The sequence below is a fragment of the Podarcis melisellensis genome (genome assembly GCF_964234715.1).
Source record: "Podarcis melisellensis genome assembly, chromosome: 7".
Lineage (NCBI taxonomy): Eukaryota > Metazoa > Chordata > Lepidosauria > Squamata > Lacertidae > Podarcis > Podarcis melisellensis.
The window spans coordinates 92,342,043-92,366,167 of record NC_138539.1 but is presented as its reverse complement, the minus strand read 5'-3'; the positions used below and the strand labels follow the sequence as shown (position 1 = coordinate 92,366,167).

The 24,125-nt window shown below is 50.9% G+C and overlaps 1 pseudogene across 1 annotated transcript; it reads right to left on the bottom strand.

Moving 5' to 3' along the window:
* Nucleotides 1-527: 527 nt before the first annotated feature.
* Nucleotides 528-18,995, bottom strand: LOC309373585 (anionic trypsin-like; annotated as a pseudogene). The gene is made up of 3 exons: nucleotides 18,612-18,995; nucleotides 1,356-1,493; nucleotides 528-1,162 (listed from the first exon to the last, which is right to left on the bottom strand). The product of its transcript is annotated as an anionic trypsin-like (transcript).
* Nucleotides 18,996-24,125: the final 5,130 nt, after the last annotated feature.

Genomic DNA, 24,125 nt, shown 5'->3' with positions numbered 1-24,125 from the left:
ACAAAATATTCTGTTAGCCTCTTTTGTGCTTTTTCCACAATTTTCTGGTTATCCAAGAGATAATCTTTCAGTCTCCATCTGAAAGTTCTTTCCTCAAAGCCTTTCAATTCAAGTTCTATTGGGCTATGATCGTAAATTACTTTCGGTTGAATTTCTATTTGTTGGGTTCTTGGAATCAGTTCGCTCAAAATCCAAAACTGATCTATCCTTGACATTGACTGATTCGGTTCGGAGTAGTAAGTGAATTGTTTGTCCAACGGATGTCTAAGACGCCAAATATTTGTCAAATTACAATTTTTTATCAATGAAAAGAAAGATTTTGGTAGTTTTCCTTCTTTGCTTGTTCCTTCTCTAAGTCTATCCATTTCCAGCGAAACCACTCCATTCATATCACCCATTAATATAATTTTCTGATCCATATATTCAAATAGTTTTTCTTCTAGGGTTTTGTAGAATTCAGTCTTATTACCATTTGGTGCATAATCAAATTTTCTCCTTGCCATTTGTTTCGAACCGCGATTATCCTGAGCAGCTGCCTGGGGCAAGGCAGGAGGGAGACTCTTATGCTCAGGCCTCACCCCTCTCTCCTTGAGCTCTTTCTGCTTCAAGGGGGCACTGCCACCTGCCATGAATCTATCATAGTACAATGAATTGTTGGTGCCTCCCTCCCACCATTTGCCGTTCATCTACCCTTCCCTTTTTTGCATGGTGTCATTTATCCCATGCATCACTAAGGAATTTCATTGTCCCCTTGTGCGTCCCAACCATAATCCCCCATGGCCACGAAGAGGGGCATCTTCCAGCAGCCCCCTGCTCCAGTCTGTCACAGTTGTTGCTGGTCCTGGTTAGTCTCTCAGCACCACCCTCTCTGTACTCACAGTTGCTGCTGATCCATTCTGAAGCCAGGCACTGGGTCCCAGCTATGGCACATTGGCTGGGCAAACTGATGGGCTGCACTAGCTCACCCAGGACAGCTGGTTGTGCAAGCTTGATGAGCATGATGTCATAGTCCAGTATGTAGTTGTTGAACTGCTTATGAGGGACCAGCTTGGCAGCAGCAATGACCTGTTGCTTCTCCTTAGGAGTAGTCTCAGGGACTTGTAGGCCAAGCCAGACCTCCATGTCTGCTGGAAGAAGAGCAGGTAGGTCAATAGTGTTCTCCCTAGAGTTTTCTGCCACAGCCTGGGTTGAAAGATTCCTTGCTCACCCTTAAGGATTCTTGTAGGCAGGCAGTCAAATGCACAAGTTGCCCTCCTAATTCAAATGAGAACAGAGCAGCCAACAACAGAGAATGGACTTTATTCCCTGTGGGAGACAGATTGTGTACAAAGGGTGTGAAGCAGGCTTATACCCACCTCCTGCTGCACTGAGCTGAGGACAACACCCATTCTTGGCTGATGAGGGCCCCACTGCAGACATGGTGCACTGACTGGAGGGAGACTTGTCTTGTTGGCACTTGGCACTACCAACCAACTTCTCAGTAGCTGCAACAGCTCAATATATAATTGGTAGAGGGAAAAATCAAGACTTTTTCACTGGTTAGGAACATGCTAAAATGCAATGTGGCCTCGTGAACTCAGGAAATGGCATCCAGCCTATCCCATGGCATCTGTCAGACAGACTACGGTAGCTAGATGAGGGTGCTGCATGCAATCTCTTCCTGCTAGTAAACAAAGGCTCAACTTTTTGCCACCATATCCTGCTTTCCACCTCCATCTCCCTGCATAGGAATCCTTTGAATTACTGGTCTCATATTGCAAGTAAGTGTGGCTGGCAACTGTTCCTGATTAATTTCTGCCAGAGTTCTACATACCATCACTCATACTGCTAAAATAAAAGCCACAGTTTTAAACCACAGGAAAGATCATAATGTATTATTGTAGACTATTGTAGACTATAGTAACTATAAAGCCATTTCCGATCTTGAGAAGGAGAGGGGGTTGCGGGCGGAAACCCCTCCCACATGGCTCACGCGGGGGCTGCCCTTGCTCCCGCGTGATTTGGGGAATCCCCAGGCGTGTTGCCAGCCCGGCCCGCCAATCGTCGGACCGGGGGGCGTGGCCTGGCCTATTTATGGCCGAGCCCGCCCGGGGACCGCCCTCTTTGCCCTCACTCAGCCGAGCAGTTCAGCTGTTGCTTCTGCCGCCGCTTTTTTCGCTTTTCCTTCGGGCGTTTCTCCGGGATTCCTGTGGCCGCTTCGCTTCGGATCCTCCCTGCCTGTGGTTCAGCTGTTGCTTCTGCCGCCGCTTTTTTCGCTCTTTTCCTTCAGGCGTTTCTCCGAGGTTCCTGTGGCCACTTCGCTTCGGATCCTCCCTGCCTGCTTCGGGGTCCTCTCCCTTTCGTTTGCCTACAGGAGTGCTTCTGCTTGCAGGAATCCCCGGAGCGCTCTTTGTTACCGCGCGGAGCCTTTTTTCAGCAAGCCTTAGCCTCTGGTTGCGGCCGCTGCTGTTTTGCCTTTTGAGCTGAAATCACTACAGGGGGATTGTTCCGCCATTTTCGCTGGCACCGCTGGGTATCCAGCCTTCACAGCACCGCAGGTCCAATAGAGCTGAAATCGCTGGGGGTCCTTTGGGGGGTCTTATTCTCGTAGGTCGCCTGCCGCTGGAGAACGGCTCCTGCAAGCCCCCTACAGCAGCGTGAGCCACCCTGTCCCATAGGAGGAGTTTTTTCACCGCTCCGATCAGGTCGCATTTGGGGAATTACAATAGAATTGGGCGGGGGGCCAAGCCGCTGGTCGGAAGAGCGCGTGGGTGCTTGGCTTGTTGTGTGTTTGCTTTCCTGCCGTTTTCCTTGCTGTTGAGTCTCCCTCATCTGTTTCTCCCTGTTCTTTTCTCCGTGGATAGCTGCCTTGCCTTCACGCTGTGGGATCGCAAAGCAAGAGGCTGTGCTATTGTCTGATAGTGTGTGTCCATTTCTGGGGGCCTGCCTGCAGCGCGGCTCTGCTTTGGGGGTTCTGAATTTCGCGGTAAAAGGCTACTTCTAGAAGTATTTTCCTGCGTCGCTAGGCAACAGGATAGCTCTCAGCCGCCATTTTGTTGGCCCACGTGGCTTAGCGGCGGCGGCCATTTTAGGTGAGGCAAACCACGTGGGAGTTAAGCCTGTTCCAGCGTTCCCCCTCACCCCTCGCTTTACATTAACATACGATCAGAAGTTTTTAAGCGGCTGCGCGGCAACGCTCGTGGAAGGGGCTTGCCTCTGCTAGGTCACTTTTATAGAGCGGCAGCTATTATTTGCTTTGCTTTTGCGTGCATTATTATTGGGGTAGCGTTAGCCAGAGCAGTAGAGCAGGCAACGGGCAAGAGTAAATTCACTTTTAGCAGCATCTTCACAGGCATTTGAGTTAATCAATCAAGGAGCTGTGCGCTCCAGGGCATATATAATCCGGAATTTTAAGTATTCTATAGATCTGGTTACTCAACAGATCTATTACAGCGCCTGCCTTGGATCAGGCAACAGTTAATCAAGTGTTTTATTTGCCATTTAATTTACAAAGTGATCTCATTTCTCTGGGGCAATTCAGAGGGTTAGCGGATATAATTAATCTGCAGATCCAACATAAATAGAATCAATCAACAGAGGAATTGATTAAAGTGCTTGCTTTGGAAATATAATTTAGGAATTCATTCTCTAGGCTCCCCATTGCCCAGTTCTTTTATGGGCTCAGAACTTCAGCGGCAATAGTAGATATATAGGTAAATAAATAAACAATATAAATAAATAATAACAATAATATTAATAAAAAATAAAAAATATAATAAAATAGATAAAAATTTTTTAAAAAAACAACGAACAACTAATAAGAAAATAAATGAATGAATAGGAATAAATAATTAGGTAAAGATAGATAGATAGATAATAATACTGTTAATACTGAACTGTACAGTCAGCTCATTCTGGCCGGGCTGTAGCTAGGTCGGTGCTGATAATACTGAACTAGGACCACCAGCCAGACCACTGCGGTTAACACTGAACCTTACGGTCAGCTCATTTTGATTGTGTGGCAACTAGGTCTGTGCCGACAATACTGAACTAGGACCACCTGCCAGGCAACGGCTGGTAATACTGAACTTTACAGCCAGCCCATTCCGACTGGCTGCTAGGTCTGTGCTGATAATACTTGTCAGGGGCTCAGGAGCAGAGGCACAGGAGAGGGAGGAAATGGAGAGCGAGGGGGAGGAATCTGAGGGGAGCGTAGGCGATGACAGTGGTCCGAGGAATTCCCTGAGTCTCTCCAGCGAATCGGAAGATTCACAGAAGGGGGTCTGATGGCCAGGGCAAGGGGGGTGCCAAGGGGGATACCCCAGAAGGAAGGGGCCAGCGGGGACTCCGAGAGCAGCAGTTGGAAATCAGGACCAGCTTCCCCACCAGAGCGCAGTGGGGGGGAGGAGTCCCAGGTATCGGGACCAGTGTGCTCACCACCAGCGAGAGGAGATGAGTCAGGATTGACCACGCCTCCATCGGAGAGCGCGGAAACGGTCAAGAGGAAGGTTGGAGGCTGGGTGCGCACACCAAGTTCAAAAGTACAGGCGAGCGGCACAGCAGGTAGCCCGGATAGGGAACCAGGTCCTAAAGCCCGCCGGAAGGAGGGACAAGAGTCAGGGGGATCAGCGTCAGAAGAGTCCAGAAAGGAGGAAACCCCGGGGGGCAGATGGACCCAGAGGAGGAAAGAACAACGGAAGAGGTGGAGTAAGGCTAGAGTCTTAAACTGGTGTATAGGGGGCGGGGACTCAGACGGAGCTTCGCCGGTCTAGGTTCTAAGACGTAGAGCTGCACGCTGCGGCTTGGAAATGGAAACTGAACTTCAATAAAGACTTTTGTACATTACCACAGACTAGCGTTGGTCCTCTGTGAGCTGGGACCTAGAGGCAGCTCAGACAGTAAGCTCCGTCTCTGTAAAAAAAAACCTCGCAACGTGAGTGGACGCAGCGAGGGGCGAAGATTGGTGCTTCGCGAGCTCACAAAAGCAGGACAAGATGACTACCGAAGACCAAATAGTAGCCCTGCAAAATGCAGTGACGCAACTTAACGCGGAGATACTAGCATCCAGGAAGAGGGAAGACGAAGCAGCTGCTGCCTGCAGGGATCTGCAAACCAGGTTGGAAATGTTGACTAAGCAGGGGCTACCGGGAGCCAGACCAGAGGGGATTGGGCTGGGAAAGAGAGGAGGCAGGCTGGTGTCTCATTTCGATGGGAGTCTGCAGCAGTACCCTAACTTCCGAGCAGACGTGGTATTTGCGCTACAGTTGCTGGAGAAGGACTTTAGAGATGAGCAGGAGAAGGTGGGCTTTATACTAACTCATCTCCATAGAGAAGCTAAAGCGTGGCTGCGCAATCTGTGGAGAGATAAGGATCCCGCTCTCCGAAATGCGGATGCCTTCATTAAGGCGATGGACGCGTGTTTTTCATCAACGATAGACGTAGATATCGCCAGAAAAGAGATACATGGACTGAAACAAGGGAGAGCCACTGTAAGGCAATATCACTCCCGCTTTTTTGCATTGGTCAACGCGCTGGGATGGGAGAAAGATTCAGCTGCAGTCAGAGACCTGTTCTGGGAGAGGTTGAACGGAGCTGTGAAAGACGAAATTGCAAGGGGGGAACGACCCCAAAGCACTCAAGAAGTTGTCCAGAGAGCGCTGAAGATTGGGGTGCGTCTGGAAGAACGTCCTTGGAGCAAAGACGAAGGGCGTTGGGGACGCACGCCGGTGAGAGCACCTCCCTTCTTTCCCAGGGACACAGCGCGCGCTCAATCCACGCCTCCGCTGGGAGGGGGAGAGGAACCGATGGAGATAGGTGGTGCCAAGGCTCAGTCAGCAACCAGAGCCCTAACACCGGGAGCAGTCAAAGTGAAGCCTCCTAGAGGGAACAGGAAGTGTTACATCTGCGACAGTGCTCAGCACATGGCAAAAGAGTGTCCCCAGAGGCTCCATAAGCACACTGCAGCCTCCGCAACAGTAACAGAAGCAGTTCAGCAGAGAGAACCACAGCAGGGAAACGACGGAGTCTGGCTGGAAGCAGAGGCACTGGGGCCCAGCCAGACGAGTCAGTGAAGCAGTCCCCAGAGATTTTACAGCCCACAGACCCACTCCCGCCCAAACCAGTGGTGCAACTCACTGCATCGCTCCAGCTACCCAATGGACTTTCTATGGAAGTGCCCATTACCATTGACTCTGGTAGTAATGCAGACTTTATAGGAGTGGATTTCATCAAGCAACATCGCATAGCACTCCTGCCAGCCACGATGCCCCTGAAAGTCGTCACGGTCGATGGAAGAGAATTGCTGGGGGGGCAGGTGGTCAAGCAAACACCGCCGATGGTGATGCAAATTGGAAATCACCGGGAAGTCATCAGCTTCAATGTCACCCAACTGTCGGACACGCCTGTAGTATTGGGCATGAGTTGGCTGCACAGGCACAGCCCGGCATTGGCATGGTACCAGCGCCAACTAACTTTCGGCTCCTCCTACTGCGCAGAACACTGCATCCTGACTAGCCCGGAGGGAGAGGGGCAAGAGGATGACCCGCAGCTACACTTAGGCACGCTGCAAGCAGTACCCCACAAGTACGCAGCGTTTTTGGAGGTTTTCTGCGAGAAGGAAGCGGACAAGCTGCCTCCCCACAGGCCCTCTGACAATACTGAACTTGGACAACCAGCCCTCCCTAGGCCCATACGGAGCACAGTACCGGTAGTTGTAGGAGCATTTCTGTTGCCGCCCTTAATTTTATCTGATAAATAATGGCTTCCGGGGGAGACCAGCAACCATCCACCTTTGGTAACCATAAGCCTCCCCCAGCAGATAACAGGGGTGCACAGGCGCCGGCCATGCCATGTGATCCTCAAGACTTTGCTCAATTTTTTATGGCTTTTGAAGCCTTTTACAAGCGGTGTAGATCCAAGGGGGCTTTGGCCTCTTCAGCCCCAGAGCCATCGCAGGATGTGATTCCAGAAACTCCTCCCGCTAGGCAGGGCCTGCAGGACATTCCAGTTGTTACTGGGGTCAACAACGATCAGGCAGTCATGGCTGTTACAGGCCGCCCTAATACCCGGGCCCAGGCAGCCATTGCTAGGGGAGCCAAACAAAGCAATAGCAAGGGAAAGACAACGGCAAAAGGCCCCGGCAAGGGAAAAGCTCCAGCCAAGGCTTCCAGGGGTACTGCTCTCTCACAGAGTGTAGGCATTCCTAGTGTGTTTCAGGAGCAGCAGCCCCAACACAGCTCTACAGAGGACAGCGCGGGTTCTGCCTTGGAGGAGGAACAGGGAGAGCCACTGGTGGCTCAGCCGGTTAACGTGAACCCAGCCAATCCTGAGCCGCAAGGAGGGAAGAGGAAATGCAAGACGAAGCATACTTCGGCGAAGAAAAAGAGAAGCAAGCCCTCGGATACTGAGGACGACTCAGGTACGTCATCTTCTGATTCGGATAGCGAGGGCCCCTTGGATGGCTATTGGGGGCTAGGAGAGGAGAATCACGGGATTCCACTTTGGGCTCATGAAAGGAGAGCTAATTCTCATCGTAAGACCTTTAACGGTGTGTTGGATTGGAAGGATGGGGCACTAGTAGAGGACGTTAAAGTCGCCACCAACCAGTACACTGATTTCATCTTAGGGAACCACTTGTCCCAGAAAAAGAGGAATAAGATCCTCAATGGTGATTACGTGGACATGTTCACCCTCCTTCCCCCAACTAAGATTACTGGAAAGGGTGAGAAGAAGCGCTCCTACGGTAAGAGGAGGTACAGAACACCTAGGGCAGAGCGCACCTTCGAAAATTGGTTAGATGGGTATTGTCAGGACTGCCTCCAGGTCCCAGCTCACAGAGGACCAACGCCCAGTTGATTTAATGTACAAAAGTCTTTATTGAAGCTTAGTTTCCATTTCAAACCCCAGAGCGTGCAATCCTACGTCTTGACTTCAGACCGGCAAAGTCCCCTCTGACTCACTACCCCTTCCGCACCAGTTTAAGATCCTAGCCCGGCTCCACCTCCTGCGCTGTTCCTTTCTTTGCTGGGTCCTTCTGCCCCCTGGGGTTTCCTCCTTCCTGGACTCTTCTGACGCTGACCGTCCTGAGTCTTGCCCTTCCTTCCGGCGGGCTTTACGACCTGGCTCCTCATCCGGGCTACCTGCTGTGCCGCTCGCCTGTACATTTGAACTTGGCGTGCGCGCCCAGCCGGTAACCTTCCTCCTGACCGTTCCCCCGCTCTCCAATGTGGGCGTGGTCAACCCTGACTCATCTCCTCTCGCTGGTGGCGAGAACACTGTTCCCGATTCCTGGGACTCCTCCCCCCTACTGTGCTCTGGTGGGGAAGCTGGTCGTGATTTCCAGCTGCTGCTCAATGAGACCCCGCTGGCCCCTTGCTTCTGGGGCTTCCCCTTTGGCACCCCCCTCGCCCTGGCCATGGGCGCTCCCTTCTGCGAGTCTTCCGATTCGCTGGTGAGACTCGAGGAATCTCTCTGACCACTGTCACTGCCTACTCCCCCCTCGGATTCCTCCTCCTCGCTCTCCATTTGCTCCCCCTCCTGTGTCTCTGCTCCTGAACCCCTGACATCCATCCCCCCCTCGAAGCCCCCCCTTCCCCCTCCCCCTCTTCAGGTGCGGGTTCCGGTGGCTCCAGTGTTGTGGGGGTGAGTGCAGGATACAGTTCGTCCCCCGTGGCGTGCAGCCATCGGGATAAGTCCGGGAAGTCCTGTACGGGCTCATCGACGGCGATCTCCTCGGCTTCCATCTCCTGGACGGCGTGTTCGAACCCGGGATCTTCCCCCAACTCGCCCATGACCCCCTCATCCCCCGTCTCCTGGGGTGATGCTGCTTGCAGTGGTCCTCTCGGCATCCCTCTGCGCCACCCCACCTCAGGTTGATCCTCCCACCAATAGGAGCCCCCTGTGCCGAACCCTGAGAGTGATCCCTCTGGGGAGCTAGTCTCTGGCGCCTTGTCCTCATCTGAAGAGAACCCCTGAAACGTGCTGGCTGAGAGTGTGGGAGTGAAAAGGTATTCGTCGAAATAATCTGCCGGCATGGGCCTGTGTGGGAAAAGTGCGTGGAACTCGTCCTTGAGGTAGTGCTCCTCCACTGCAAAGTACGGTACCCAGCTGTTGGCGCTGGCCGGGGTACCTTCCCTGGCGAGGAGATATTCAACCCCCTCTACCCCCCATCTGGAGTCCAAAATCTCTGTGACCTCGTTGAGCGGCTCCGCCCTCGGCGACCCCCCTGTAGTGGGCGCTTCCCTGAGCGGGCTCGGAGCCGTCCCTGGCGCCTGGAACCTGTGAGGCGCCTTGTAGGGTGTTAGCACTGATCTATGAAAGACTGGGTGCATTCTGGATCCCTCCGGGAGTGTCAACCGGAAGGCCACTGGGTTGATCTGTGCCTCGACTTGGTAAGGCCCTAGCTGCTTATGTCCGAGCTTCTTCTTGGCTAACGATCTGGCCGGGACTGCCTGGGCTGCCAACCAGACCCATTCCCCCACCCAGATGTCCTCCCCAACTCTCCTGTGTCTGTCTGCCTGCACTTTGTAAGCTTGTTTTGCTAGCTCTAACTGCCTTCTGAGCTGCTCGTGGACCTCCTGTAACTCCGCTGCCACAGCGTCTGCTCCCTGCGGCTCCCCCTCCCTCACTTTCTCTAAACCCGGGAAGGTTCTGGGATGCCGCCCATTGTTGGAGAAAAACGGTGTCACCCCCGTGGACACGTGCTTCGTGTTGTTGTAGGCAAACTCGGCCAGCGGTAGATAGTCCACCCAGGTCGAGGGCTGCTGGTTCGCGTAGCATCTCAGGTACTGCTGCATGACGGCGTTGACCCTCTCCGCTTGTCCGTTGGTCTGTGGGTGTCTCGCCGACGACAGGTTGACTTTGACGTTCAGGATGCCCATCAGCTTCTGCCAGAAACTCGAAATGAACTGGCGCCCCCGGTCAGACAGGATGGACCGTGGCAGGCCGTGCACCTTGAACACGTGGTCTATGAACAGTTTGGCCGTCTGTTCCGCCGTGGCCACCTTCGCGCAAGGAATGAAGTGGGCCATCTTGGTGAACAGATCTACTACCACGAGTACTGCTGTCTTTCCCCTTGACAAAGTCCAGAGCCACCCTCTCCCACGGTTCGAACGGTGTCTGCAGTGGTTCCAACAGTCCCGCCGGTGGCCTGTGTACCGGCTTGGCCCTTTGGCAGGTGTCGCACCTATTGACATAATCCGCGACCTCCCCTCTCATCTTGGGCCACCAAAAGTCTCTGGCTACTAATTCCACCGTCTTCTCTTTGCCGAAGTGCCCAGCGCTGGGTGCGTCGTGCAACTGTTGCAGTACTCTCGCTCGTAGGTCGTCCCCCGGCACGTAGAGGGCCCCTTTGCGTATGAGCAGTCCGTCACGTACTTGGAACTCGTCGCCCCCCGCCGTGCCACTGCGCACCTCCTCCATTTTGGCTTGAGCGAAGGGGTCCGTCTGCAGCGTGCGACGTACCGCTTCCAGGTCCACCGTGGCTGAGGCGCACGCCCATGCTTCTGGTGCGAAAATGTGCTTGGCTACCGCCGGTGCCTCTTCCTCTAGATACTGCGGTTTCCTGGATAGCGCATCCGCCATGGTGTTGCTGTCTCCCGGGATGTATTCTATCCTGAAGTCGAAATCCGCAAAGAACTCCGCCCAGCGTATGTGCCTCTGGTTCAGGAACCTCGCCGTGCGCCAGTACTCCAAGTTCTTGTGGTCCGTGCGGACCTGCACCGTGTGTGTTTGGCTCCGATGAGGAAGTGCCGCCACGCCTTGAAGGCTGCATGAATGGCCAGCAACTCCCTGTCCCAGATGGTGTAGTTCTGTTCCGACTTGCTGAGCTTCCTAGAGTAGAAAGCGCATGGCCTCCAGTCCCCCTGGTGGTCTTCCTGCAACAGGACGGCCCCCACGGCTCTGTCTGAGGTGTCCGTCTCCACCCTCATGGGCCTGCTGGGGTTCACATGCAGTAGTTGTTCTTCAGACGTGAAGAGACGCTTGAGTTTCTGAAAGGACTGCTCCGCCTGCTCCGTCCAGATGAACTTCTTCTTCTTGGAGCTGAGGGTGTCCGTGATGGCCGCCGTCTGCATAGCGAAACGTTTGATGAACTTGCGATAAAAGTTGGCAAAGCCGACAAACCTCTGGACCTCCTTCCGATTGCGCGGGCTTTTCCAGTCCAGCACCGAATGGACCTTGGCGCTGTCCATGGCGAGTCCCTTGTCGGACAGCTTGTACCCCAGGAAATCCACCTCCGTCCTGTCGAACTGGCACTTCTCCAGTTTGGCGTAAAGCCTGTGGTCCCTCAGCCGCTGCAGGACTTCCTTGACATCGCCCTCGTGAGCCTCCTTCGACTCCGAGAAGATCAGGATGTCGTCCAGGAAGCAGACGCACTTCTTGTAGAGGAGACCCGCTAAGACGTGGTGCATGAAGGCTTGAAAACAGTGGGAGCCATTTTGTAATCCAAAAGGCATAACTCTATATTCATAGGTGCCCAGGGGCGTAAACATGGCCGTTTTCCACTTGTCGCCCTCCCTCACGCGTATGAGATTGTACGCTCCGCGTAGATCCAACTTGGTAAAAATGCGACCCTTCCTCACCGTCGCCAGCAGGTCGTCTATCTTGGGCATGGGAAAGGCTGAGGGCTTGGTTTTCGAGTTTAAGATTCTGAAATCAACTACCAACCTCTTCTGGGGCGTGTCCCGCTTCTTCACAAAAAACACGGGACTGCCCCCTACCGTTTTGGATTCTCGGATGAATCCCCGCTTCAAATTGTGATCTATGAACTCCCTGAGTTCCTGCAGTTCATCCTCAGACATGGAATATAGTTTCCCCGTCGGCAGCGTCGCCCCCGGCAGGAGGTCAATTTTGCAGTCGTAGGGCCTGTGGGGAGGCAGCTTGTCCGCTTCCTTCTCGCAGAAAACCTCCAAAAACTCTTTGTACTTGTCGGGTACTGCTTGCAACATGCCTAAGTTCAGCTGTGGTCCATCCTCTTGCCCCTCCTCTTCCTGGTTAGCGAGGATGCAGTGTTCTGCACAGTAGGAGGAGCCGAAGGTCAGTTGGCGCTGGTACCAAGCTAATGCCGGGCTGTGCCTGTCCAGCCAACTCATGCCCAACACTATGGGCGTGTCTGACAGGTGGGTGACATTGAAGCTGATGACTTCACGGTGATTCCCAATTCGCATCACCATCGGAGGTGTCTGCTGCAGCACTTGTCCCCCCAGTAGCTCTCTGCCGTCCACCGTGACTACATTCAGGGGTGTCGTGGCCGGTAGGAGCGCCACGTTGTGTTGCTTGAGAAATTCCAGTCTGATAAAGTCCGCGTTGCTCCCAGAGTCAATGGTAATCGGGACTTCCATGGTGAGCCCATGGGGAAGCTGGAGAGATGCGGTGAGTTGCACCATTGGTTTGGGTGGGAGGGGGTCTGTGGGCTGTAAGATCCCTGGGGACTGCTTCATTGACTTGTCTGGCTGGGCCCCAGTGCCTCCGATTCCAGCCAGACCATTTCATTTCCCTGCTGTGTTGCATTCTGCTGAACAGATTCTGTTACTGTTGCTGAAGCTGCAGTGTGCTTGTGAATCCTCTGGGGACACTCTTTCGCCATGTGCTGAGCACTGTCGCAGATGTAACATTTCTTGTTCCCTCTAGGAGGCTTTGTTTTGACTGCTCCCGGTGATAGGGCTCCGGCTGCTGACCGAGCCTTAGCACCACCTATCTCCATCGGCTCTTCTCCCCCTCCCAGCGGAGGCGTGGATTGAGCGCGCACCGTTTCCCTGGGAAAGGAAGGCGGTGCTCTTGCTGGCGTGCGTCCCCAATGCCCTTCCTCCTTGCTCCAAGGGCGTCCTTCCATGCGTACCCCAATCGTTAGCGCCCTCCGCACTACATCTTGGGTGGTTTGGGGCCTCTCCCCCCTTGCAATTTCGTCTTTCACAGCTCCGTTCAGCCCCTCCCAAAACAGGTCCCTGACGGCAGCTGACTCTTTCTCCCACCCTAATGCATTGACCAATGCAAAAAAACGGGAGTGATATTGCCTCACAGTGGCTTTGCCTTGTTTCAGCCCATGAATCTCTCTCCTGGCGATATCTACATCAATCTCTGACAAAAAACAAGCATCCATCGCTTTAATGAAGGCATCCGCATTCCGGAGGGCTGGATCCTTATCTCTCCAGAGATTGCGCAACCATGCTTTAGCTTCTCCATAGAGATGACTGACTATGAAGCCCACTTTCTCCTCTTGATCTCTAAAGTCCTTCTCCAGCAACTTTAGCGCATAAATGACGTCTGCTCTGAAGTTAGGATACTGCTGCAAATTCCCATCAAAATGAGACACAAGGCTCCCTCCTCTTTTTCCCAGCCCAATCCCCTCTGGTCTGGGTCCCGGCAGCCCCTGTGTAGTCAACTTTTCTAACCTGGCTCGCAGATCCTGGCAGGTAGCCGCTGCTTCCGCCTCCTTTTTCCTGGATGCCAAAATTTCTGCGTTAAGTTGCGTCACTGCTTCCCGCAGGCTTGCTATGTGTTCTTCGGTAGTCATTTTGCCCCGTTTTTGTGAGCTCGCGAAGCACCAATCTTCGCCCCTCGCTGCGTTCCTTCACGTTGCGAGGTTTCAAAAAGACCCGAGAGGGGACTTACTGTCAGGACTGCCTCCAGGTCCGAGCTCACAGAGGACCAACGCCCAGTTGATTTAATGTACAAAAGTCTTTATTGAAGCTTAGTTTCCATTTCAAACCCCAGAGCGTGCAATCCTACGTCTTGACTTCAGACCGGCGAAGTCCCCTCTGACTCACTACCCCTTCCGCACCAGTTTAAGATCCTAACCCGGCTCCACCTCCTGCGCTGTTCCTTTCTTCGCTGGGTCCTTCTGCCCCCTGGGGTTTCCTCCTTCCTGGACTCTTCTGACGCTGACCGTCCTGAGTCTTGCCCTTCCTTCCGGCGGGCTTTAGGACCTGGCTCCTCATCCGGGCTACCTGCTGTGCCGCTCGCCTGTACATTTGAACTTGGCGCGCGCGCCCAGCCGGTAACCTTCCTCCTGACCGTTCCCCCGCTCTCCAATGTGGGCGTGGTCAACCCTGACTCATCTCCTCTCGCTGGTGGCGAGAACACTGTTCCCGATTCCTGGGACTCCTCCCCCCTACTGTGCTCTGGTGGGGAAGCTGGTCGTGATTTCCAGCTGCTGCTCAATGAGACCCCGCTGGCCCCTTGCTTCTGGGGCTTCCCCTTTGGCACCCCCCTCGCCCTGGCCATGGGCGCTCCCTTCTGCGAGTCTTCCGATTCACTGGTGAGACTCGAGGAATATCTCTGACCACTGTCACTGCCTACTCCCCCCTCGGATTCCTCCTCCTCGCTCTCCATTTGCTCACCCTCCTGTGTCTCTGCTCCTGAACCCCTGACAGGTATCAAGTTTTCATGGGGGTCGTTTGTGCCACTTATCCTTATTAAGGTGACCCAGCAGGGACTGTATTTGCCTTAGTGTGACCTTTTTTAGGGGGAGGATCTGCTGTATCAGCTCCTGAAGGGCTAACAGTTTTTCCCGAGGTAGTCTGGACGTTTGGGCCATGGTGTCTAACTCTATGCCAAGGTATACCAGCGAGGTGGATGGGCCTTCCGTTTTTTCCGCTGCCAGTGGCACCCCTAACTCGCCTGCCAGCGCCACGAAGGCTTCCAATAGGGCGGAGCATCGCTGCCTGCTATCGGCCACCAAGAAAGATAAAATCGTTGAGGTAATGGGACACACCCGAAGACCCAGTTCTGAAGCGTAGGGCCCAATCCAGGAATGTACTGAAGGACTCAAAAGCTGAGCAAGCCACGGAACAACCCATAGGCATAGCTTTGTCGACAAAATACGCCCCCTCGAACCTAAATCCCAACCAACGAAAATCGTCTGGGTGTACTGGGAGAAGGCGAAACGCTGATTCAATGTCACATTTGGCCAGGAGGGCCCCCTGCCCAAACGTGCGGATCATCTTTACCGCTTGATCGAAGGAGGCGTATTTCACCATACAAAGCTCCTGGGGGATCGCGTCATTGACCGAGCCTCCCCTAGGATAAGAGAGGTTGTGGATCATGCGGAATTCCCCCGGGGCCTTCTTCAGTACAATGCCTAATGGGGATAGATGCAGACCCTCCACAGGAGGCACGTTAAAGGGGCCTGCAACCCTACCTGCATTGATTTCTTTTTCAATCTTTTTCCTGACTACCTCTGGCCTCTCCCTGACTGATTTTTGGTTTTGAGGGTCCCCGGTGTTAGGGGGAAAAGCCACGGGGATTCTAAAACCCTTGGAGAACCCTTCCCAGAGGTATCATGCTGCTCTTCTATCAGGATAGCGATCAAGGAGGGTTTTGAGGGGCTGCAGGCGGATAGGGGAGGGGGCTAGACCCAGGTGTAAGTTACTGGCGGCTACCGGCCCCTTGGTGGGAAGTACCGGGGGCTCCCTGTTATTGCTGTGGAAGAACCCCCTTCCCCCACGAAAGGGCTGCTGCCTGTTCTTGAAGCAAGAAGAGGTGGGGTGGTTACCCCAGCACCTTTCGCATTCATGAAGATACTTACAGGAGGGTCGCGAGCATACACCCCTGTTGTACTCCCAGCATTGCCGGCGCCGCTTTGCCTCCGTCTTACCCGCCTTAGCTGCATCCTGGTGTTTCTTTTCGATGTAAGGATTGACATCTTCACTCCAATAGTTAGGGTCCGTCAGATCCCATCGCGTGGAGGGCAGGAGGGAAGCGTTTCTACGAAAGTTCTCATCGTATGTTAAAGCGGCATGCTCTCCTGCGAGAGCGTGGGCCCTCCTCACGTGAGTCATATAAGCAACCAAATCCCCCTTTCATGGGGGTTGTTTGTGCCGCTTATCCAGTCCGCAGGGATTTCCTATTTTTGTAAGACCTTTTTTGACACTGACCCGTGTGCTAGGTTTATAGTACGTAAGACATTGGAAGGGTGGCGCCGGCTTCAGCCCCCCAGCGTAGACAAAAGGAGACCCATAACTTTTGACATCCTGGCTCGGATTCACAGGAAGTTACGGTCAATATGCTGGTCAAAATACGAAGCTCGCTTATTTTCAGCCGCTTATTCCATATCTTTCTTCGGAGCCCTTCGCATAGGCGAAGTGGTTTGTGAGGGTGGGGCTCCTCACTCCCAGAGGGGCATCCTCCTAAGTGATATATCCCTGTCATCTAGCGAGTTATTGGTACAGGTTAGGAGCTCCAAAACGGACCAGCAGGGCAAAGGGGCCCTGTTACGGTTGCCAGCCACTCAAGGCGGCGGCCCATGCCCAGTTAGGGATGCGAGGCGTTTCCTCTACCTAAGGCCCCGAAGCCCCGGCCCCTTGTTAATCCACGCAGACGGCTCACCATTGGCCAGACATCAGTTTACGCGGGTGCTGCGAAAGGCTTTGGCCGCATGTGGGCTGCCCGCGGCCGAATTCGCCGCACACTCCTTTCGGATTGGTGCTGCTACCACAGCTGTGCACCTTGGCCTCTCCGCAGAGAGAATAAAGGACCTGGGCCGCTGGAAATCTAACGCGTACAGAGCTTATGTAAGGAAGAACCTTTGACTAGTGCGATCGCATTTGACCTTGCTTTCTTTGTCTATTTGCTTTCCAGAATTTCAAAAGGTTCACATCTGGCTGTTGGGCCACAGCATTGTGCACTGGGCCAGGATTCGAGCCATGAGCACCGGCTTGGGAAAAAACCTTAACTTGCCCGCAAATATTGAGCTGACCTGGATGGCGTGGAGAGGGATGCGCTGGTGTGAATTTATGCCACTGGTGATGGCAAAAGCTGCCTCTGAGGGCCCACCAGATGCCTTGATCGTACAGCTGGAGGAGAATGATCTGGCTTATCGGAAGGCTATTGATTTGAGATGGCACATCTTTGATGACTTTGTTGGCCTGCTGTCGGCCTACCCAAATATTACGATCTTGTGGTCCTCGTTGCTTGAGAGGAGGACTTGGAGGGACTGTACGAGCCCGGTTGGAGTTAATAAAGCCCGAAAGGTGTTGGAACGGGCAGTTGAGCGTAGAGTGGCGGCTTTGGGCGGGGGCGTCATTGGCCACCCGAGCATCCAATTCAGCAACGAGGCCCTCTACAGAAAGGATGGTGTGCATCTGTCGGATGCCGGAAACGATATCTGGTTGGGGGACATTATAGCAGGGATTAGGGATTGGTTACAGGCTTGAAGGTATTGGTTACAGGCTTGAAGGCGTTGCTCGAGTGGCGGTTAGGCATTGGCAGGGGTTAATTGTTTTGTGAACGAAGAAAGGGGGAGGAGCGCCATCACCTCCCAGAATGAATGGGTAGTCCGGTAGAGGACTCCGGGGGGCGTTGCCTTGTCCGAAACCTAGGGAGGTAAGGGCCTCCGGCACGCCCCAGAGCGGTGACACCCGTGGGATCCTAGTTGGCGTACTTCAACAAGACTCCCACGGCTTGTGGACAACCCTTCCCGGTCACTGTGCCAGGTAGTCAATAGGAGGCAATGCCTAAGGCCAATACCTTCCAATTCTGTAATCAATAAAGTTGTGGCCTTTTATGCCCATTAAAACTTAAACTCTGTGTCCAGTGTCTTCATTCATTTCACATGGGGGAGGGTTCTTGCCACGCAACAAGTAACTATATAGTACAATGCTGGTTTGCCCCATGTAATAGTGACATTTCCTCTTTGTACAATCAACCCAAATAATTGACTGCTTTTGATTATTCTGATATGAGATGTTAATTTATTTTCTTACAACCATATATATGTACTGTATATGTGTATTATTATATATGAGAATAAAATCAGCATGAAAACATCATTAAAATGCCAATAAATACTAATTAGTTAACAGAGTTGAGATTCCTGCATTGCAGGGGATTGAACTAGATGACCCTAGGGGTCCCTTCCAACTCTACAATACTATGAAAGAAGATTCATTGTACAAAAGCTTCTCTAAACATTAAAGTTTTCAAAAGATGTCTGAAGGGAGGGATGGCTCTTGGTGGCAGGGAGTTCCACAGGGCAGTGGCTGCCACACCAAAGGCTCAATCCCTAATGACGTCCAGCTAAACCTCAGGGTTCATTGGGGTGAGGAGTCCAGCAGAAGTGCCCCATCAACAGATCTTGGTGGTCACGTTGGAAAGTAAGTACTTTGGGGTCTCATGGTACTTTGGGACCGAGTGGCTTAGGGATATGTCAGTTTCACACGCTGTTACAGAACAAATTCAGTGATGGACAGCACAGATTGACCAAATGCTGATATGGTAAGTCTAACACCACTGAGATTTTTTAATAAAGTGGGGCTGGGTGAATAGTCTGAATGGTCAGTGTAGAGAGTGGGTTTTTGGGTTGTATCCAACTAAGTAATACTCAGAGTAGTCCCACTGAAATCAGTGGACTTAAGTTAGGCATGCCCATTAATATCAGTGGGTTAAATCTGAGTATGACTGATAATGGAGATAGCCCTCCTGCATTTCTGTTTCCTGGCTTAACTGCCTGGTTCTCCTTCCCCTCCTCTGTTGCCAGGACACCTCTACTTGCACACTGAAATCTTAGCCCTCTTCTGGATTGATGGCCATGGATTTGCATTCCAGCTTCTGTACTGCAGTTTTGTTCATCCTCACCCAACATTTCATGACTATTCTTGGGCAGATAAACTGTCCAGATTTTGGGGGGGGGGTTGTACCTGCAAGAGCCGCCAGCAGTAAACTGCAACCCAGCCACAGCATGTTCTCTTCTCTCAAACTGGCCTCACTGAAAATGCGGAGTCCTGTGTGCACCTGGAAGTTGTCTAATCTCCCAGAATGGAGAGAAGAGAAGAAAGAATGTTTGCACAGCTTTCACATTGACTCTTGTCCATGCAGTTAGGCTATTTTTAGTAACATTTCTGAAGGAGATAAGATTGCTGCTCCTTTGGGTTTGTAGGAGATCTGGGCTGTAGGTTCCCCAAGTTTTCAGAGTGTTTTGTATTCAGACCCAGCATTGGGGCATTGAGCAGCTCTTTCAGCCTAACAAATCATCAGTAAAAACAATTACAGCCTAGAAAACACAACAGTGGTACCTGAGGCATGCTTTCCCGCTGGTGCGCGATTTCCGTTCTCATCCTGGGGCTAAGTTCTCAACCCAAGGTACTACTTCCAAGTTAGTGGAGTTTGTAACCCAAAGTGTTTGTAACCTGAGGTACCAATGTATTAACAAAGCGGTAACAAAAATATGCTAAACATTACAATTACAGCAAAAGTCATATTATATGATTAACAAAGCATTTATAATCTATAAAACAGTATTAGCAACTAAAAAAATAAACCAAGCACTGTTAATACTCTCCATGCCCCCATGACTAATAATCTTTCACTTTATTCAGTTCATTGAAATAAACATAATGTCCATTGCTTAGCCAGCCTAGCCAGATGCTGCAGCAGCTGGTATCCTTAGGTGGTGGGCCAGGGCGGAGACGGTGGGACATAGACCAACATCTACTTTGGGGTAGCTCTTCCAGGTGCTGTTGATGAGGAACATGTTCATGTCACTCTCAGGAGGTCAATTCCCACTCAAGGAAGTCCGATGAGCCTGTCCCTCAAGAGCAGCAATCCTGCTGACATGTCCTTGAACAACTTCTTCTAGTGGCAATATAGGTGTTCTATGAATTTGAGAGGGGAACCCCCCCAACCCCAAGAAAATAATAAATGATAGGGTTTTGATTCATAGGGTTATTGTCCAACCCCTAGCAATGCAGGAATCTCAAATAAAGCATCCATTTGGAATATGAAGGGAAAATACAAACTGCAGACGAATTATGGGCAAGCTTATGCAAAACAACCTGGCTACGCTAGGGCTACTAAGAAGTGATGCAGGGTCACTGAGGGCCATTGGTAATGCAAGAGAACTGTCCTTCCCCCCTGCCCAGATGTACAAACAGAGACAGGAGATTTGGAAGGTTACCAGGGTAGCAGAGCATGATGTCATATGTAGAGTTGGGGGCTGAGAACAAAGGAGAGAACCATTTTGGCAGGATGGCTGAAGGGAGGCTGGGAGAGATGCCTTGGGCTCCACTGCTGCACTGCTGTGGGGAACAAACCCCTCTTGGATGACCACGTTGTTAGATCTGGACTCCTTCCATCCAAATTCAGGTGTAGATATGTCAATATATCATATTTCTTAAAGCTACTACAGCCTCCTCCATGCCTTCATTCTCAAGGGAACACAGACCCTGGGTAAGTGCCTGGGACTCCCCTGGAATCTTGCCAAACCTCAGCAGAGATTGTGGGTGGCATCCAACCAACAGGTGTTATATAGATGTATTTATTTTGTGGAAAGATAACAAAGCAGTTCTGGTATGTTTCAGGGACTTTCCTCTCTTAGTTATTAAGCTGGCATTTGAGAATGCTACAGGCAAAGTTTTCCAGGCCCCCATATGCATCGGGCATCTTCCATATAAAGGACTGAGAGCCAATGTGGTGTAGTGGTTAAGAGTGGTGGACTCGTAATCTGGTGAACCGGGTTTGATTCCCCGCTCCTCCACATGCAGCTGCTGGGTGACCTTGGGCTAGTCACACTTCTCTGAAGTCTCTCAGCCTCACTTCTGGTTGAAGGCCACAAGCAGTTAATTGAAATCAGAAGCCCCAGCTTTGGCATCCTCAGAGGATGCAAGTGCACCACCTCCTATGGCTCTCTCAGGATTTCCTCATGCACAGAAGTCACAAGCAGAAAGTAGCTTTTCTCCATTATTTCTTTCCCCAACAGGAGGGCCTTCGGGTCCCAACTCCAAGAGTGACATTTAAACAGTTAAAAATTAAACAACTGCCCCATCCATCCCCCCTTTCCCATCATTCTCTTCATACTTCCAAGTCTCTTTCTGAAAGGGGAAGGGGTGGCTTTTGTCTCTCCCCTCTGCAAGTACCTGATGAATCTTCTCTTTATTCAGGAAGAACTTTCTGATAGCAAGAGCTATTTGACAGTGGAACACTCTCCCTCAGGAGAATGTGGACTCTCTTTCATTGAAGGTTTTTAAACATTGGTCATCTGTCATGGGTCCCTTGCAACTTTACAATTCCATGATTCTATCATTCTTCCAGAGGTGTACTGGGAAGAAGGGGGAGTCCCAGGGCTGCAGGGGGAGGATGCATGGATCCCCTGCCCTTCTCATGTAGGAGAGAACTAAGTCAGGGAGCCAAGGTTCCTCCCTCTCTTCCTCTCTGCAAGGCCTGGGAGGGGGCAAGTTTGCAGGAGGTCTGCAATGATATTCTTCATTTGTATCAATATGCTGCTTGCAGGGGCAAAACTAGGCTTTCTTTCACCAGGGTCAAAAATGGTAAAACTCTGCAAGCCTTTACGCAATGACCTGGGAGTAAGCTCCATTGAATTCAGTGGGGCTTACTTCTGAGTAGACATGTTGCAATGAAAGGCTCAGTTTACAATAAACACTCCACAAGTTTCCTTTAAAAATTGCTGGTTGTGCTGAACCATTCCATTTAAAAAATGTGAGGTGGATTGGCTACATTTTTCTTCAAAATTACAAGAATGCAGGAATCTCAACTAAATGAATCTCCATGACAGATGACCATCCAACCTCTGCTTAAAGACTTCCAATGAAGGAGAATCCACAACCTTCAGAGGGTAAAGACATGGCAGAGGCTAATGTATCAATAAGATAAACAGATATAAACAGCAATAAAGGATATTGCTATTAACAGAGATAAAACTGATGTGCACACATTCGTTTCATTGCTTTGACACATTTGGTATTTTTTACAAGTTACAAAATTGTATAAAAGGGTTGGCAATGCATATGTTCGAGGCCTGGGGCCTTTGGGTTTTGACCTGGAGTTACTGACCTGCTCCTGTAGAATTAATTAAATCAATAAAGTGATACCACTTAGGTGCCATTTTGCTTATCTCTGGTCTTGACAGTATATTTAAGGCAACTAAAATCCTACCTAGGAGGAACTGCATTTCCATGACAAGGAGATTTTATTCCCTTTAAATTTTAAAGGGCGGGGGCATTTAAATTTTAAAAGGCTGTTATTAGCCGCTATCACTTTTGGAGCTATGTTTGTGCATTTTGAGAAGGCACATATCTGGCTTCCGGAGGCAGCGCCTATCGGCAATAGCGGATTCCCTCTAACCGGAGGGAGAAGCTCCGCAGAAATCGGGTCCACCACTGCAGAGAAGCGGAGGACCCTCAAAAAACCCGCAGGTGGGAGAAGCCTGGGGCCGTGGGACTCAGTGGGCACGTCATGCGCCCCCCCGAACAGTCAAAGGAGCTCTGTAAAGAGCTACGGAGTGGAGCGGGGGTTTGGCGCTGTGCTGGGAGTCGATCGCTACTTCTGCGGAGTGAAGCTGCATAGCAGTTGCCGGAGAGCGCTGACCTTTTTCCTGTGAAACATCGAGCTGAAACATCTACCCGTGAGTAAGAACTGGGGAAATCTGAAAGGATCAAAGAATAAGACCTAATAGAAGTAAACGTGGAACTTGACTTTGATACTTTGATCCGGGACTTTGATCTTGAATTTGAACCTGAAATCGGCAAAGTTTAAACAGGAAGCCCGCTTTGCCGATCTGTAGACAGAACAAAAGCAAGGGACAAAGGAGCTTTGAACCAAAGATACTGATTAAAGAGTTAAATCTCACTGCCTGACAGACGAGCCCCCCCCACAAGTTGGGAAAAGGGGGGAAAGAACCCACCACTCAATCCTTGATATCGGACTGCCTTAAATAACTGAAAGGTCACTTTGAATGCACCGCTTTATAGACATTGTATCTTTACTGCAGATCTCTGCAAGAGAATGGCAACGTTTTTAGGGAACATCTGAGCTTGTAATTGTTGCTACTTCTGTAATATTGGGATACTTATGAAGTTACTGTTTTACAATCATCATTTATGAAACTTTTTGCTACTCTGCTCCCCTAGAGGAACTTTGTGTCATAGCTGGGGATTTTCCACTGCAGCTGTCTCTTTTTCTTTACTGCTGAGAAACAAACCTGGGAGTTGTGAGAGCTGTGTGAGTGACCTTGACTCTCAGAGGCACAGGAATGGATCAAGACAAACAACAAGATAAGCCGAAGGAGAAGTCTCAAGTAACAAGAATCAAAACTAGACAACAGCAGCAATTGCTGGCACAGCAGCAACAACAGCACAGAAGAGCATCGGTAACAGGACTTTCTGCTTCACAAGTCACAGAAAGAGAAGGACCAGATTCTACAACATTAGACAAGATTCTTTCAGCTTTACAAAATTTGACAGCTAAGATTGATTTAAACACCTCAACTATCAAAGACCTGGGACAAAAAGTGAATGACGTGGGACAAAAAGTGAACTCTAATACCCAGGCAATTGACAGGTTGCTGCAGGAATCCAAGGAGACAAAACAGACAGCAGAGGAAGCGAAAGAGAGGGTATTGGCGGTAGAAGAAAAGATACCGCCAATAAATAAAAAACTGGATGATTATAGGGCACAATTCTCTTTGATCGAATTGAAGGAGAAGCAGGCTAACCTGAGAATAAGGGCGGTCCCAGAAACAGAAGAAGGAGAATTAATAGAATTTCTTACATTGGAATTTGAGACTTTTTGGGGCCTAGATTCAGAAGAATTTAAGATAGTGAGTGCTTTTCGACTGGGAAGGGTCAAAAGGAAGAACAGAGCGAGGGACTGTCTGATTTCGCTAAGATCAAAAGAAGAAAGAGATAAAATACTGAGTCTACACTATCAGAAAGCACTTGAGATTGGAAGGGAGAGAATTGAAATTTTTAAAGATATCCCAAAATACTTATTAGATCTCAGAACTATTTACGGAGATCTGGTAGGCCTACTAAGGAAGAACAACATTTTGTTCAGGTGGGAATTTCCGCAAGGCCTCTCGTTTACATTCAAAGGAAAGAAAATAAAGATAAGATCAAAGGAAGACAAAGTGAGCTTCCTGAGAGATTTTGGTGAAGATCTACGAAAGGAGGCCAGAACAAAAGAACTGGAAATATTACGACTGGGACCACCTGATCTAGGAAGGCACCCCTTGGGGTTGGACCAATTAGAGAAAGAGACACAACCATCAGAAGAAGAACAACTTTTGGGAGCGGTAGGAGGAACTTTACAATAACTACAACATGTCTCTGCAGATGTTAACCTGGAACATTCGGGGTCTTAATTCCCCTAGCAAGAGGGAGAGAATCTTTCACATGTTGAAAAAGGAACAATTGGATTTG